Source organism: Pinus tabuliformis, chromosome J (assembly GCF_031772625.1).
Source record: "Pinus tabuliformis cultivar Carrire ecotype Pingquan chromosome J, CPIR1, whole genome shotgun sequence".
Lineage (NCBI taxonomy): Eukaryota > Viridiplantae > Streptophyta > Pinopsida > Pinales > Pinaceae > Pinus > Pinus tabuliformis.
This window is the reverse complement of record NC_142295.1, coordinates 359,734,368-359,753,277: the sequence shown is the minus strand read 5'-3', so window position 1 is coordinate 359,753,277 and position 18,910 is coordinate 359,734,368.

The following is an 18,910-nucleotide window of genomic DNA, read 5'->3' as shown; positions in this document are numbered from 1 at the left end:
TATGTCTCCCTATGAAATGGTTCACTCGCAAAGCCTCAACACCCCTTGATTCGGAAGATCAAGATTATCCAATCTCTACCAATCAAACTGTTTGGTAACTAGCATGCTTTCCTTTGAGAGATTCACCTGTACAAACACAACCCCAATTAATAACATACTTTCATATGTACATAATCAAATATAAATATTTGGGGTCTTCTATGTAACAGACATTTCTTCTCATCATTTCATAGTAGGACTGTCAACCGAATCTTAGAATATTACTTGATCATATGTTTTCCTTCCTACTTTATATGCAACAACATATTATTCAATCAAATCCTTCTTTCCTTCTTTTAGCAGCACTACAAAATGCATTCTCCAATTTCCCTTTCTTTTTCATGGCCTTCACTCAGACTTACGACTGTTAGTCCTTGTCTAGTGCATGACACATGAAGAATAGAACCATATCTAACACTCCCTCTCAACCAAGAAGCACCTCTTTATCTAGACTCGCTCTTAATCTTAGGAAGATATCTTCTATTCATGCTTCCTTCGAGAGATCAACTTCTTCTTTTCAACATCAAAGAATATTTCTTGGTTTCCAACCATCTCATCAGAGTTATCATCATCCCCATCATGCTCATCACATCTTAACCAAGTTTAATATTGAGTACCAGCACAACTTGCTTGTCACATCGAGCATCTTCACCAAATTGAAGATTGTGTACCTGCACAACTTAAATATAAAGTACAACCAAAACTATAGAAGCATGATGTTAGCCCTACCAGAATCACAGAAGAATTTCAACTTTATTCATATCAGATACCCAGACTTAATAATAATCAAGATACATATTCTCTTCAACATCTTGCTAGGGATTTTATACACCCTAGAATCCTTCATAGGATCATTCATTCCATCTAGGGTTCCAATATGTCTTCCAAAGGCATGTCATATAGAAAACAATAGAAACCATTCACACAAATATGGATCTACAAATCATCTAAAAACCTTCCAAAGATACATGTGTTAGACTTCTCACTAGGGAATTATACAAATCCTAGATTTCATACAAACAAATCAATCAAAGTCAATCACAACTTAGTCATTAACCTGATCAACTTCCACTAAGGGTTAGTTCCAATACCCTAGATTTTCAATCAACCATCAATTAGTCATTAACATGACCAACTACTACTAAGGTTACTTGCAAACCCTATATTTTCATTTTCACAATTTCAACAATCTTATACAAATCTCAAAGAATCATATTCCATATATTTTACTTTGAATAAGTTTTAATTCCAAAACCTTATATTTCCAATCTAAACAATCATTAGATGCATAAATCTTAGATTGTTATATTTCACACTAGACAGTGTCACTACTAGGGTTTAACTATAACATCAACATCCTATAATTTCAGGCAAGGACTTCATTAAATCCTAAGAATTGTGACCATCAATGACTAGGTCAACACACATATCTAGAAATTCATAACATACATAAGCATATCATATGTCCAATAACATTAATACATCCGACCTAGACCAAGCTAGGGATTTGACCAAAAGGACGTATCTCTATATGCCTAAATTTCATCATCATGAAACATACATTTCATATCATGTGTTAGTCAAACCCAACTTCTCAACAATATCAAATAAGATTTAGACACAATCATTTGATTACACTAGGGTTTGATCAGACAACACACACATACCAAATAAATCAATTCTAAGACAATATAAGGGTCTTTCTCACACATTACACCAAAACTTAATGAGATAGGGTTCCAATGTAGAACACACATTCCACCAAACCCCAATGAGCTAGGGTTCGAATGTAGAACACAAATTCCACCAAACCCCAATGAGCTAGGGTTCCAATGTAAAACACACATTCCACCAAATCCCAATGAGCTAGGGTTCCAATGTAAAACATACATTCCACCAAACCCTATATTATCAAAAGGTTATGGGAGTTTAGATCTTATCATTCCATCCGAACAAGTTAGGATTTCTCGATCATACCAAAATCCCAAAGATGAAATCATCAATAAAGACTCCAACTAGCATTTCACAATATCTGTTGGGCATGAAATCCTCCCACAGCATGTTGTGGGGCTCAAAGCCTAAGTTTTGAGTTTATATTTTTGTAAAGCTCCGCGAATTGCAGGCACGAAATGTATGTTAAGGTCATAGGGCTGTTGGCCCTAGTTTTGAATGTAAGGTTGGCCTACCCATGGTTCGTGGACCATGGGATTGTATAAATAGAGTGAGGCTCTAAGTTATAAAGAGAGATCGAATCTAATAGAGAATGGGCATGAAAGGTCCTAGAGATTAAGTTCAAGTACGAAGTGTGTCTTGGGTAGTAGAGTAGGAAAAGGCTCTATAGCTGAGTGCATAGAGGCCTAGTAGAGTTTGCAGCTGAGTGCACGGACCCCTGTAGCTGAGTGCGCAGGGTGGAGTCGAGTCTATAATCGGAGAAGAGATTAATAAAGAAAGGTTTTGTTACCAACTCTTTGTATTTGTTCTGAGTTATTATATGTTTGATATCATTTGCAAATATACTATTTCTTTACTGCGCGCAATTGTATGAATTGTGAATATTGTTAAGTATAAATGAAAGCATACAAATAACCTAAGTTAATCAACTAATATGATGTGACCCAACCCACATGTCTCGTTAGCCTCGCCTTTACACCTATTATGGGCTTTATGACGTGGAATGTCCAGTTATTATTTTCGGCAATTGCATGCAATATGGATAGTAGATATTTTTGTTAGGCAACTGGGAGTGAGTTAATGCTTCATTCAATGTTCACCTACAATCGTCGGGCCTGGTTCCCTCCATTTGATCTTTGCCCAAAACGCCTTGGATTTCCAGTCATTCGCGATTGTTCAGTTCTCCTGTGTGGTTCTGTGAGGGTTTGTTGGTTACATTGTATGGTTCTTGCTCCGGCGAATATGGTAATCTCTAGTTTTCCTTTGGGTGGTGTGGTTGTGAATGAATGCCGGCCTTCCAAGTTTGGTTATGTGGTTGCCTGTGGGTTTCTCCTGTGGCATGAGTCTGCCTAAGCTCTGGAGGTGCAATTGCTCGAACTCTTTTCAAACAGTAAGTTACCTGGTATTGTTCTGTCATTCTTCTGTGGTTTGGTTTTGGATTCTGGTCTCTCGTCTGATAATTGCCCCTTGCTGTTGTTATTATTGCTTCTGGTCTCTGCTCGATATGTAAAATGGTTTAAATGCTGGTGCCCCTGAACTCAGGTAACAGGGCGATGGACTTCCACGGCTACAAACAAGTAAATGGTCCTCTCCTTGATTTAATTCGACCTTCTTCTGGCATAGACACTGATCAGGCCTGCTCCATCTATCTCAGTCTCTTTTGATTCATCAGTGGCTCTATTCCATGAACTCCTTGGTCTGGTCACACTCAGGTAATTTATATAACCCTTCTGTTACTATTTTGCTTCAATTTCTCAGGTCTCACTATACAGATGTATTGACTGAGCCCTGTTTGTATGTGCAGGTCAATGGCTCGACCTGGGTACGTGGATTCCTTATGACTTCGGTCTCCCAAATGTGGCAACTCTCTGCCGGTAGGCTCTGGCTCTTAAAGCCTGTCAATGTCATGTTAGGGTTTTTAATTTCCTATTGGGTTCTTAGCTCGCCGTTTGCCTTCGCGTGTAGTCTAAATCCCTTTCGAAAATGAAACTTCAATTTGGCTGTAGTTTTTTTTTATTCTGGTTGGTTGTTCATTTGAGTTAAGAGGGTTCACTGTTACCAAACCCTAGGCTAGGGTTTGTCCACTCTATGGACGTGGCACTTGTTTTTATTTATGAACAAATGTAATACATCTATACTCGGGTCAACAGCAATAAGAACATAATTTTGTTATATCTGTTTACGTATGAAAAATATGAAGAATTTTTTGAAAGTACCTCTGCTATAGGTTGTTTCCTTCGGCACTCTGTTTTCGGTTCTTTATCCTCTTAGTCATCTTGTTGTGCTTCACTGCTCTGGCTGTGGCTCGATTCGTTTGTTTTTGGCTCTAATTTTGGACGTATGTATGAATTCGATGTTGTTTGTTGTTGGGAACACAATGAAACACAACCTTACAGTGGTCGTTCTCTATCTGCTAGCACTGTTCTTAACAATTCGATAAATGAAAATACAGTAGTATAGTAAATAGGCAATGATACAGATGGACAATTTTGAAATATGAGCTATCTCTGTTTTTATTTCTTTTTTATGAAATTGCTAAACCTTTTCCCTATTTTACATTGCAAATATTTATACATTGTTGGTTTACAGTTAATTGAAAATGTAATTGTTTTTAGTTGAACAGAAATGATATGGTTATGTAACTACAGTTCGGTTGACATTACAAGATCTTCATTTAGAAAATTTTGTCTTTTCTTCTTTAAGTTGATAGATCAATTTTTAAACTACTGTTTATTACTGTTGGACCATAACAACCCTAACTGACCATTTAACTTTGACTATCATAGCAACTAAAAGTAAAATAAAATAAAATCCTATCTCGTGACCTGATAAACTAATCATAAAAAACAATCCAAATATTTCAAACAACTTTTCCAACCTGGTAGAGAATTCACCCGGTCATGGTGAGCTGGATGCTCCTGCATCAGGCTCCTGGGGAAAAAGAAATCATGGCTCCAGTCCATGAGCTTCTCGACTGAAGAACTTGTTTGTTCAATCTGCCTGGCATCAAGCCAAGAACTGTCCTCAATAGGACGGTTCTTCCACTTGACCAAGTATTGCAGATACTCCTTTCGCCGAGTTCGTTTAACCACCTGAGTGTCGAGAATGCTTTCGATCTTAGGAGGTTGAACGTAAGGCATCTGTCTCTTCCAAGCTTCTCCTCCATCCTGGGTATTTCGTGTAGGTCACATGGTTCCATCTTCTTCCTTCTCTTCTGGGTCAGCCGTATAAGGGAACAGGTCTGCTACGTTAAATATAGGTGAAATGCCTATTTCGGGTGGCAATTGTATCTCATAGGCATTCGTCGAGAAATTCCGAAGGACTTTGCAAGGTCCTATCTTTTTATACTTCAGTTTATTGTACGTACCCTTAGGGAAGCGTTCTTTGCGCAAATGCCCGAGGACTTCATCCCCCACATTAAACTGTACTTCCTTTCTCTTCAAATCTGCTTGCTGTTTATATTTTAAGTTGTTGTCCTGCAATTTAATTTTTACCTGTTTATGCAAATCTCTCATCGCGTTAGCGAAATCTTCTCCATCTGCACTTCGCCTTTCCTGCAGTCCAAGGTCCCGCAGTTCATGCACTCCGTGAGGATGCATGCCGTACAGGATCTGAAATGGGTTGAAACCTATGTTGCAGTTAGGCGAGTCACTGTAAGCGAACTCTGCCTGTGCAAGCGCTCGATCCCACATCCACGAATTTTCTCTGACCAAGCTTCGTAACAGGTTTCCCAGACTCCTGTTTAAAACCTCTGTTTGCCCGTTGGTTTGCGGGTGATATGCAGAACTGTAGCTTAGCTGTGTGTCCATTTTTTTCCACAAGGTACGCCAAAAGTGTCCTGTGAACTTCACATCCCTGTCCGAAAGGATAGATTTAGGCAATCCATGTAACCTGACAATCTCATTGAAAAACAAGTGGGCTACGTGGGTAGCATCATTGGTTTTTCTGCAAGGAATAAAATGAGCCATTTTTGAGAATCTGTCCACTACTACCATTACCTAGTCGTAACCTCATTGAGTCTTAGGTAGGCCTAAGATGAAGTCCAAGCTGACTGAGTCCCACGGTCTGCCTGGAACAGGTAACGGTGTATATAGTCCTGTGTTTTGACTGTGACCCTTTGCTAACTGGCACACTTTGCATCTAGCCACAAATCGCTGTACATCTCTCCGCATCTTTGGCCAAAAGTAGAAATGACTAAGTTGCTCGAGTGTCTTGTCCATGCCAAAATGTCTGGCCAAACCTCCACTATTCTTTTCTCAAATAATATTCTCCCTCATCGAGTAGTTAGGTATGCACAGTTGTCCTCCCTTAAACAGCAACTTCTCCTGTAGATTGTAGTCCAACCAAGGACTATTATCTCTCACTAAGGGATTCTGACATGCCTCATAGGCCTCATTAAAATCTGTATCAGTCTGGTATAAGTCCTGTAAGTGCTCAAAACCCAGCGCCTGCACAGTGCTTTCCTGCAGAAGTAAAGCTTTCCTACTTAGCACATCCGTTACCTTATTTTCTTACCCGCTAATATGCTTCAATACAAAATTGAAACCCTGTAAATACTCCACCCATTTGGTGTGTTTGTGGTTCAGCTTGTGCTGTTGCATTACATACTGTAGTGTAGAATTATCTGAAAACAACACAAATTCATTTCCCAATAGATAATGCCTCCAGTATTTTAATGCCTGTACAACAGCATAGAACTCCTTATCATATGATGAATATTTTTGTTGACTCTCATTCAACTTCTCGCTGAAAAAAGCTACAAGCTTATCCTCTTGGCTAAGTATAGCTCCTATTGTTGTCCCACTAGCATCACAGTGAACCTGAAATAATTTCTTGAAATATGGCAATCTCAGGATTGGCCTCTCAGTGATCTTTCTCTTTAACAACTGGAAAATTTTCTCCGCTGCCTCTCTCCATTGAAAAGGCTGGCTGGCCTTTTTGATGGTGTCTAGCATAGGCGCACAAATTTCGTTGAAATTCTTTATGAATTTCCTGTAAAAACTCACTAATCCGTGAAAGCTACGTACCTCAAATAAATTTTTCGGAGATGGCCAATTCACTATCGCTACCACCTTCTCCGGATCCATCTTTAGTTCATTATCTACTATTAAAAACCCCAAATAAATAAATTCCTTCTAGAGAAAAGTACATTTATTCAAATTTTTTAGTAGTTTATTATGATGTAATTTCTCCAACACCTTACGCACATGTTGAAGGTGTTCTTCCCTTGTCCTGCTGAAAATAAGTATGTCATCCAAATATATTATCACAAACTTCCCATTGTACTCCTTCAGCATCTCATTCATTAACCTCATGAATGTACTGGGCGCATTGCTTAGCCCAAATGGCATGACCAGCCATTCGTACAGCCCCTCATTCATCTTAAAGGTTGTCTTCCATTCATCCCCTTGTTGTATCTGAATCTAATGGTACCCGCTCTTCAAGTCTATCTTAGAAAAATAATATGTCCCGCTTAAACAATACATCATATCATCCATCTGTGGCAATGGAAACCCGTACCAGATGGTGATTTTATTGATGGCCCTTGAGTCAGTGCACATCCGCCACTCTCCTCCCTTCTTCGGAGCGAGGACCGTTGGAAAAACACAAGGGCTTAAGCTTTCCCTTATCAATCCCTTGTCCAACAGTTCTTGCACATGCTTCCTAATTTCTTCATTGTCTTTGGGGCTCATTCAGTATGCCGCTTTGTTCGGCAAACTGGCTCCGGGTATGAAGTCAATATGATGACTTATGCTCTGTTTGGGGGGTAATTTGTCTAGCAAGTCATCTACAACTATGTTCGTAAAATCCTGCAACATTTGCTAGATTTCCATAGGTAAATCTGATACCTCTGTATGCAACAATACTATCCTTGATTTCTTTACAACTGCATAACCTATCTCACTGTCCTCAACCTATTTTAGAAATTGTTTTCTGCTAACCAACATTGTTCTTGGTTCACTAGTCTCTATTGTCCTTTCTTCCTTTATGGGCACAAGTGTATTCTTGATTCCATCCTTAAAAAAATTATAACAGTTCGTCAATCCGTCGTGTATCACTTTCCTGTCGTACTACCAAGGCCTGCCAAGCAGTATGTGACATACATCCATCGGCATGATGTCACAAACGACTTTGTCCTTATATCTGCCTATTTGAAACTCTACCTTGCTTTGTTCATCCACCAGCAATTGCTGGACTTTTTGCAACCATGAAACTCTGTAAGGCTTGGGATGCTTCAAGCATTTCAACTCCAATTTTTCTACCATCTCTGTGGACACTAAATTATCAGTACTACCGTTGTCAATAATTAATTTACAACACTTACCTTGTGACTTACAAACTGTTCTAAACAAAGCCTTCCGTTGCGTCTGTTCAGTGACCTCCTTGACTGGTTTTAACAACACCTTGTGTAGCACCAGAGCTTCCCCTATCTCTGGAGCATTTTCTACTTCTTGGGGAGGTGCTGCTGCTTCCTCTAGTTGTGCCACATATGCACCCCGCTGTCCAGCTTGATCTGATTCTGGACATTCAAACGATCAGTGTCCCCATTTAAGACACCTATAACACTGATAACCAACCCCTCTACCTCGGCCATTTCCCCTGCCTCGCTGGGATGACCTACTGCCTCTCGTGCTATCACCTCTGTCGGCTGATCTGGAAGCTTTGGAACTGCTACCTTCCTTGTTGCTATTAGTAGTCTGGCCTCTGCCATATGATTGGCCTTTCCCCCTACTAGATCCTCATCCCCTCCGGGCATTCTGCCTTCTGATAATTTTCTCTTCAGCCTTCATCGCACTCTGATACGCTTCCTCAGTGGTGTTCGGAGACAAAATGTTGATTTCATCCAAAATATCTAACCTTAACCCATTAACATACTTGGTTGTTCTTTCCGTTGTATCCTCTGTATATCCGACTCACAAGTTCACTCGATAGAACTCCTTCGTGTACTCCCTTACCATCAATCCTTTCTGTTTTAGATTCTGCACCTGCCTGTGCAGTGCAATCTGATAGGCCCTCGGTAGAAATCTACCCTTTAACTTGGCACCATCCTTGACCAGGTTTTAATCGGTGCCTTGTTCAATCGTTTCCTTTCGTTCTGGACACTATCCCACCATAGGGTTGTGTGTCCCTTCAATTTCGTCACAGCGAACTTAACTTTGCGGTCTTCGCTGACTTCCTCACACTCAAAGTACTTATCCATCTCACTGATCCAATCCAATAAAACTTCGATAGACAGGCTTCCGTCATAAGTCGGGAGTTCTAGCTTGGGTTTACTGCTTGCTACCAAAACAGATCTCAACAATCTCACTTCTGCAGACTCACCTTCTGGTCCATCTGCTACTACTTCAGTTTCCTCTTCATTGCCATCGCCTATTTCCAGATCTCTTCATCTACCTGCCTCTACTGCCTCCAAATGGGTAGCAAGATTCTAATCTCCTCTCTCAATCCTTACTTTGCCAATCTTTGAGCACCTCTACCATGACCCTGCCTTCCTCTCTCCATTCCTCCTACTAACATAAACAACTACTCTGATACCACTTTGATGTGACCCAGCCCACGTGTCCGGTTAGCCTTGCCTTTAGACCTGTTATGGGCTTTATGACGTGGAATGTCCAGTTATTGTTTTCGGCGATTGCATGCAATATGGATATTAGATATTTTGGTTAGGAAACTGGGAGTGAGTTAATTCTTCATTCAATGTTCACCTATGATCCTCAAGCCCGGTTCCCTTTGTTTGATCTTTGCCCAAAATGCCTTGGCTTTTCGGTCATTCGCGATTGTTCGGTTCTCCTGTGCGGCTCTGTGAGGGTTTGTTGGTTACACTATATGGTTCTTTCTCCGGTGAATATGGTAATCTCTGGTTTTCCTTTGGGTGTGGTTGTGAATGAATGCCGACCTTCCAAATTTGGTTATGCAGTTGCCTGTGGGTTTCTCCTGTGGCACGAGTCTGCCTAGGCTCTGGAGGTGCGCTTGCTCGAACTCTTTTCAAACAGTACGTTCCCTGGTCTTGTTCTGTCATTCTTTTGTGGTTTGGTTTTGGAATTTGGTCTCTCATCCAATAATTTCCCCTTGTTGTTATTCTTATTTCTTTTGGTCTTTGCTCGGTATGTAAAATGGTTTAACTACTGGTGCCCCTGAAGTCAGGTAACAGGGCGATGGAATTCCACGGCTACAAACAGTAAATGGTCCTCTCCTTGATTTAATTCGACCTTCTTCTGGTGTAGACTCTGACCAGGCCTGCTCCTTCTGTCTCAGGCTCTTTCAATTCATCAGTGGCTCTGTTCCATGAACTCCTTGGTCCGGTCACACCCAGGTAATTTATATAACCCTTCTATTACTATTTTGCTTTGATTTCTCAGGTCTCACTATACAGATGTATTAACTGAGCCCTGTTTGTATGTGCAGGTCAATGGCATGACCTGGGTATGTGGATTCCTTATGAGTTCGGTCTCCCAAATGTAGCAACTCTCTGCTGGTAGGCTCTGGCTCTTAAAGCCCGTAAATGTCTTTTTAGGGTTTTTAATTTCCTGTTGGGTTCTTAGCTCGCCATTTGCCTTCACGTGTAGTCTAAATCCCTTTCGAAAAATGAAACTTCAATCTGGCTGTAGTTTTTTTTGTTCTAGTTGGTTGTTCGTTTGAGTTAAGAGGGTTCACTATTACCAAACCCTAGGCTAGGTTTTGTCCACTCTGTGGACGCGGCACTTGCTTTTATTTATGAAAAAATGTAATACATCTATACTCCTCGGGTCAATAGCAATGAGAACATAATTTTGTTATATCTGTTTACTTATGAAAAATATGAAGAATTGTTTGAAAGTACCTCTGCTATAGTTTGTTTCCTTCGGCACTCTATTTCTAGTTCTTTATCCTCTTAGTCGTCTTATTGTGCTTCACTGCTCTGGTTGTGGCTCGATTCGTTTGTTTTTCGCTCTGATTTCAGACTTATGCATGAATCCGATGTTGTTTTCTATTGGGAACACAATGAAACATGACCTTACAGTGGTCGTTCTCTATCTTCTAGCACTGTTCTTAACAATTAGATAAATGAAAATACGGTAGTACAGTAAATAGGCAATGATACAGATGGACAATTTTGAAATATGATCTGTCTCTGTTTTTATTTCTTTTTTATGAAATTGCTGAACCTTTTCCCTGTTTTACATTGCAATATTTATACATCATTGGTTCACAGTTAATTGAAACTGCAATTGTTTTCAGTTGAAGAGAAATGATATGGTTATGTAACTATAGTTTGGTTGACATTACAAGATCTTCAATTAGACAATTTTGTCTTTTTTTTTCTTTAAGTTGACAAATCAATTTTTAAACTATTGTTTATTACTATTGGACCATAACAACCCTAACTGACCATTTGACTTTGACTATCATAGCAACTAAAAGTAAAATAAAATAAAATCCTATCTCATGACCTGATAAACTAATCATAAAAAACAATCCAAATGCTTCAAACAACTTTTCCAACCTGGCAGAGACTTCACCCAGTCATGGTGAGCTGGATGCTCTTGCATCATAATATCAGATTACTAGTAAGGACTTGGGTAATAACACTTTTCGGCCCCTGAGTAGGGCTGCGTGAAGGTAGCACCTCAGGCTACAAGGAATAGGCAAGTGCACGTAGCAACGTAGGCGCAGGGTCAAACCACAGACCAATTGAAACCATCAGACATCCCCAGGGTGCTGAAACCTGGTTCTAGCACCCTCCCATACTACTTCAAGTGAGACTTCAGTCCGCGCTTTGCAGACTGTTGCCGAAAGGGCCAGTAGTACTGGGATTTGTTTGGATAAATCAACTCTGAACCTGGGTCAGGCCCCAACAAGCTAATAATATCCGTAATTAGTTTAGGATTTCAAACATTCATGATAGCATACCCTTTGGTTAGGGTTTTCTAGAACCTATCTAGGGTTCTACCAAATCAGATAAGAATGGGGTGGGTAGATTTATCAATAGATGAATCACCCAAACAAGAATCACTAGGATTACTTGGCTTGAGAGATCCTCCTTCTTGCGTATGTTTCCCATAATCAAGACAATAGAGGGAGAAAGGTGATTAGTATTTAATATAATCAAAACTAAATGAATACATGAACCCAAATCTAAAAAGACATGAGATACTTATATTTTTCAGGAACAATCTCATTAATGGCCAAGAGATCATCCCTGAGTCTAGCTATCTTCACAAAGAAGGTTTCCACATTATCTTCTTTATATATCTTCGTAGTCCTCAGCTCATTCTTCAAACTTGATACTTAACCAATGTCCTTAATAGTCAACATATTTGAAAAGGCTTCATACATCTCTTGAGCATGATCGATGTTAGCTATGAATGAGACAATATTGTCTTTTATCCCTTCTACCATTAGAGTCATAGCCACCAATTCTAAATTCTTGAATTTCTCTTTGTCAGCATCACTCGCATCTTCGGTAGGCTTCTTACACTCCCTTTAACTAGATCTAATACCTTATTCTTCTTGAGGATTAGGTCAATCCTCTTCTTCCAAAATTTGAAGTTAGATTCCCCTTCAAGTTTGTTTTCGCCCTTGATTAAGCTATACATTCTCCTTGAATATAATAGAATCCTTCCCTGGGATAGTGCCTATGAATGGATATGTATTTTTATTCTTTCTTCACCAAAGCTTTAATACCATGTTGGAAAATCAGAAAGGCAATAAATATTTTCTCGATATTGATAATTACTTGTGATGTTACTTGTTATTAAAATTATTTAAATCTTCTTTCTTTAGTTCATCAAGCAATTGTACAAAGTAGCAACACATAAAAAAATGAACACAAGATGTAGGCACATGCCAGGGAAAAAACCCCCTTGAGGGGAAAACCCAGTGAAAGTAATTCTCCCTTTCAATAGTATTCCTTGGAACTCTTCACCCTAGACCTTGAATAGACCTTCCCTCCTCACCAATTCAACCTCCAAATTGATCTCTTCCTAGCAACTTTGACTATGCAACAACTTGTGACATCTTACGGCCTTCGGTAGTGGTCCAACTTGAGAGACTTCATTCTCCCATTCCAGAGAATGAAAAAAAGAGAGACCACCACAAAAATTGTGATTTTCCTTGACTCCTTAGACTCCACTAAACTCGTATTCACTTCTGCTTCCCGACATTAGAGTTTCCCAGCCTCCTACTTTGTACTTCTTCCCGACAAACAAATTTTTGCACTTTTGCCTAGAAGAGAGAGAAATGAGAAGTGGTGTTCCAAATGAATTCGAATTCCTTCCTTTTATATGCTTCTTGTGGGGTGGAATGGGTCCTTAGGCCAACATGGTGTGGAGGTTCCATAATTCATATTTGACTCAGTACTAAACCGATTTACATGATTCAAAAGCACAAGAGGGGTCTCTTTAAATGTAAAATAATTCTATAGACTCAAAAAAAATCCTTGAAGTACTCAATGGCGACTTTGACCTAAACCATGGTGACCTAAGCATGAAACCCATGCTTTAATAAGTCACAATAATAATAATAATAATAATAATAATAATAATAATTTTATTTATTCTCTAGACAAGTACATTACATAATGACTCGAGTACATTATTGAAGACCGAACATAGTTACTTTTTCCAACAAATATCCCACGATGGCCTAATTATAGACTAGTTCAGTAGAGAAAACTTGTATGGAGTGCCATATGTCATTGTTTTGACCTTCGGCCCTGAAAATGATACATGTAAAAATACAGGTCGTTAAATTTTAGTCATGTTTTACGAAATTCACATCCTATGCTTGGAGAGAAAGTTATAACAAATTTACCTAGGTCACCTATTTGAGATTGAATTATGGAGCCTGTAAAAACCCTAATTTCCTCGGATCATATCTCATAAAATATAGTGAACCAGAGTTTGAAATTCATACATGAAGTTCACCAAGATTTCATCTCCCCTTGGTTGCAATTTCATCTTTAGAATCCCGGTAGAAAAAATGTTATAGTGAAAATTCCAAGATGGTCTATTTGAAGAAGATAAACCCTAGAATCCAAAGCTTTGATACCAAATGTTATGCAACCAACTCACAAAGTAGAAGAAAATATAGATCAATGACATAAGAATTATCCACTTTGAGGAGGAAACCTCATTTACATTACATAAATGAACAATTCTTGGATGATACAAATGATAATGCCTCCTTGGTATATATAGGAGTCTAAGGGTCACAATATAATCAAAGGCTACATAACAATAATAATGTAAGGTCACAATAATAACAACATGGGGGATACATGGCACAAAAATAATAATAGGAGGCTACAATAACAATAACAAAAAGGGGAATACACTAGTATTCTAGGGACCTAACACATATTGTGACTCTTCCTATTCATGCATCATAGTAGAGCTTCCTAAGGGCTTAATGGGTGTAAAATTATTTTTTTTTGGAGGTGTTTTAGAACCAAATAATGATATATATGCTTCAATATTCCCTTTAAATAACTTCAAATTGATTTTACAAAAAAAAGTTATGTAATTAAAAAAAAATACACACTTTTTTCTTGCTTTTAAGAGCTCAATATTTAAATTGTTGTATCTTTGTAATTTCATCTCTCTAAGGTTTGAAATTTCTTCTTGTGGTATCACTGTGAGTCTTATTTCCAATGCCATAAGTTATACTGATATTGGACTTCTCAAGATAAAGTTATACCCTATATCCCCTGATGACCTGGTTATGGTTTATTTCAATAGAGAGAACTTGTATGGAATGACACGTGTCAATGTTTCAACCTTCGACTTTGAAAATGATACATGAAAAACTATAGTTTTTGAAATTTCACTCACTTTTTACAAAATTCAAATCTGATGCTCATAGAGAAAGTTATGACTATTTTCCCTAGGTCACATGTTCGATATTGAATTCTGGAGCATGTAAAAACCCTTTCTTTAGACCATATCTTAGAAAATATAGAAAACAAAGATATAATTTTTTTACATGAAGTTCAACATGAGTTTGACTCCAGGTGGTCGAAATTTTAGCTTTTGAAGCCTTGTAGAAAAACATTATAGCGAAAATTCCAAGATAGCTTGTTTGAAGTAGTGAAACCCTAGAATCCAAAGCTATGATACCAAATGTTATGCAACCATATCACCAAATAGAAGAAAAGATAGATCAACGACTTTAAAATTAGCCTCTTTGAGGGGGATACCTCCTTTACATAACATAAATGAATAATTCTTGGATGAAACAAATGACAATACCTCCTTGATATATATAGGATTCTAAAGGGTCACAATATAATTAGGGCCTACATAATAATAATAATGTAAGGCCTCAACAATAACAATAGTGGGATTCTATGGGGCATAAAAATAACAATATGGGGTTACATGCGGCGCAAAAATAACAATATGGGGGCTACACTAGTATTATAGGGACCTAATACAGTTGGTATCTTGGCAGGTAGCCTAGATGATACCTATAACCCTGTTAAGGTTGTGTTGATGGTATTGGATGCCACCAACATTGTAAGGGGATCTCCTTGATGTGAAGTCCTAACTAGACCTCACACCATTTGGTGTAGGAATATCATCCAGTCATACGATACAACCACCATTGAAATTTTTAATGATAAGCCTTGGTTACAATCCAACACAAGAGAACACAACACCACTTTGGGGAAGCAAGAATGTGAGATTTGTGAGACATCCAATGTAAGGTGTATGAGGGATACTTCCACAACTGATGAGGGAAACACACCACCAGTTAGAAAAGTAATAGTACTATCCTAAAGGGGGATCCAAGGAGATATAGAAAGGATTTTTGAATACCTATAGATTATTCCACATAATAAACAACAATCATTAAAGAATAATGACACATTCAATAATAGGCATAGATAAGAAACAATTATTTCATTAACTTAGTATGTAATTAAAACAACATATACTATAAACATAACTAGAATAGTCCAACTACATCTACGATACATGTATGAAGAAGTGTCAGCTCATTGAAATTATGATTACATGTGCAAGATCCCAAGTACACTATTACATAGATGAAACACAATATCCAATAGTGCAACATGGATCCCCAACTTTATTCTCCAAAGAATGATCGATCTCCTATGTATTATAAGAGAAGCCAAGGTAAGACCTCTAGAATCTAAGCCTTAAAAAAATATCCCCCCTTCTTTGAGTTATGAGGAGCTATTTCTAACAAATAACAATGACCTTTGAGCTTCCTCATGACTCTTTCACTTCTATGATTTTTCATATTCTATACATGATTCATTACATTCCATTGTGTGGTTGTTCACATTCCACATGTGTCCTTTGGACTTCATTACACATCATTTATTACATAAGACAAATTACAAATGAGACAACGACTATAAAAGAGAAAATTGATAATGCGACAAAGAATCATAAAATGGATAAGTCATTTGCTTCTACATGGAGATCATTCGTAATGTAAGTGTGCCAGGCTCTGAACTCAGTGGAGATGTCTTTGACCCAAACTAGCAAGTCCCTAATGTAGTGCATCTTAAACTCCAATGCCTTCGTCAGTATGTTCTTGGAGTTTTACTATACATTATTCCATAGCCATGAAAGGTTCATATGATCTTTGACTAGTGAAATGGAATACTATAGAATAATGTCTTTGGTTACTTCCAAGCCTTCCCGTTCTATTGCCTGCATGATCTACTCAATGTATTGTTGGATCTTCGAGAAGATGATATCCATGCCTCTGATTTCTTCAAGTGTACCAATCAAAGGAATCCCATTCTTTTGTGTTACAGACTTAAAAAATTGTGTAGTCGATTATATGAAACAATAATACTAATCGACCATTCTCCAAGGTGCATGTAGTTCTGGTGATGGAGTCTTAATTTAAATCTATCCATCTTTGGGACAATATTGTCTTTATTCTCCAAATGTTGTGGGGGCATTTTCATACTTGGAAGTCCACTCCTAAATATGATTGACTGCCCTATTTTCTAACTTCAGGAGTTTCACCACTTCTTTTGCCTTCTTATTTATGCCAACAAGAGGAGACACCACTTGTTGTATAAGAATCAACTCAACATAAAAACATGCCATGGTGTCTTCCATTGGCCCCAATTCCTCCTAAATGGTTGATTGCCACTCGATGGTGGTGAAGCTTTGTGATGATGACCTGTTGGGTAGCAGAGGCCCCACGTAACGGTTTTGGGGCTTAAAGCCAATAGTTTTGGGTAAAAGTATGGTAAAGTCTCTGCAAGGTGTGCGGAGTGCGAATTATAATGAGTCAAGTCAAAGGGTTGTCCATCCAAAAATAATGTAGGAAAATAGAAACTGAGTCGGCATTCCCATGGTCCACGGACAATGGGAATGTATAAACAGAGTAAGGCTCTATGGTTAGAAGTCAGTTCTTGTTTTGGATCTTAATGTTATGGGTTTATGAAGGCAATATTATCTCTGTGTCTGTAAGTCCGAGTCAAGGGTGTTGGTAGATAGATAAAGGCTCTGTAGCTATGTGCATAGAGGCCTGGTAGAGTCCACAACTGTGTGCGTAGACCCCTGCAGCTGAGTGTGCAGGGCGGATCTGGTTGTACTAAAAAGGGGATCAATAAAGATAAGAATTTCTGAATCATTGTGTTTTTTATCGCGAATCTATCTGTTGCTTATGTTCTGAATTTATGCATATTTATGATTGCATGCACTAGTAGTTATTGTTAAATGTTTGCTTAAAATACCTTAAGAAGTAGATCAGATCTATAATAACTTCATCACTAAGAAAGCGCATCTGTGCAGATCTATGTGGAAGCCCGAAAATAGTACAGAGTGGCACGAAGCCATAGAATGGTTCGCGACCCCTCCAGACCGCATCAAGGCATCCTAAGGGTGTGGAAACTTAGTTCCAGCACCCTCCCATACTACCTCGGGTGAGAATTTAGTCTGCACTCCGCAGGCTATTGCCAAAAGGGCCGGTAGTATGGGATTTTTTTGGCTAATAACTCTTCCAAACCTGGGTTAGGCCCCAATAAGCCAACAAATGGTTCTGTTGCCAGGACCAGGATTTGCCTAAGGGATGTCTGTTGTCAGAACACTGGAACCCTATGAAGAAAGAACTCGAAGATTGGTTGGATTAGAAGCTTCACGAGTTCGTGGTACAGGAAAATAGAAATCCATGGATATCTAAGGAAAGATGGCTGGATCACTACATATACACAGAGATCCATGATATCTTCTTCGTGTTCTTCGCGACATAACTATATGAGTGGATCGTGAGACTAGCTGACAGTCAGGGAAGGTGCCGACTAGATCAACCCATTGTGTGGACTCCAGAGTTGGTGCTAGGCTGGAAGCATCTGAAGATAGAATCACACGGGCAGTATATCACTGGTTGGATCAAATAATAGGAGGGTTTATCAATGAATTCGCGATTGACACAACTATGAGTTACAGTGAAGCAGAAAGGTGCTTTCTCCAAGGAGAATAGGGTAAGTACATCAAATCGTTGAATACTTGGATTAAAATGCTATTATGTGAGAAACGAGTTATGTGCATCCATTGATGTCTGGGGTAACGCGGAGCAGAAGAGGCTACTGAGGGACCAAAGGATTAGAGAGTAGTCCTCTGATTTCTATTTCACGAGAAAGCGAGGAGGAACTCGCAGGGTTCTCTCCGAGAAACACAGTCCGATTGATAAAGCAACACATTCCACTGGTACCACCACCATCCATGCCATCCCCCACTTCACCTACATCGAACCCATCTTCGCCTACCCCACCTCTGCCACCACCAAGGGTTGGAATAGTGAGTACGATCAAGTTGCCGGTAAGAGGCATAGGAAATGAGGAACCAAATCAGTTCTGGTTTGTGGTAAAGGCCGTATGGGATGCCCAAGGCATAATGGATGATAATATAAAAAGGGCTACTCTGGTAAGCACGCTACAAGATCGTGCGTTGATGAGGTATATAAAGTACTCTAGTGATCACCCGAATGTGGGAATAGTGGCGATCCAGGATCCATTGAACAAAGAATTTAGCTGGCCAAAATCAGAGACGCAGTTGATCATCGGGTTCAAGGAGATCGTAATGCTACCTGGAAAAACCCCATGGGATCTGGATCAGAGATTGAAAATTACAATCCACAAGGCTAACATGACACTGATGGATGCACGACATTGTGCGTGGTTTGTGGTGTCTTTGACACCACATCTGAGGACAACATTGTCACAGCA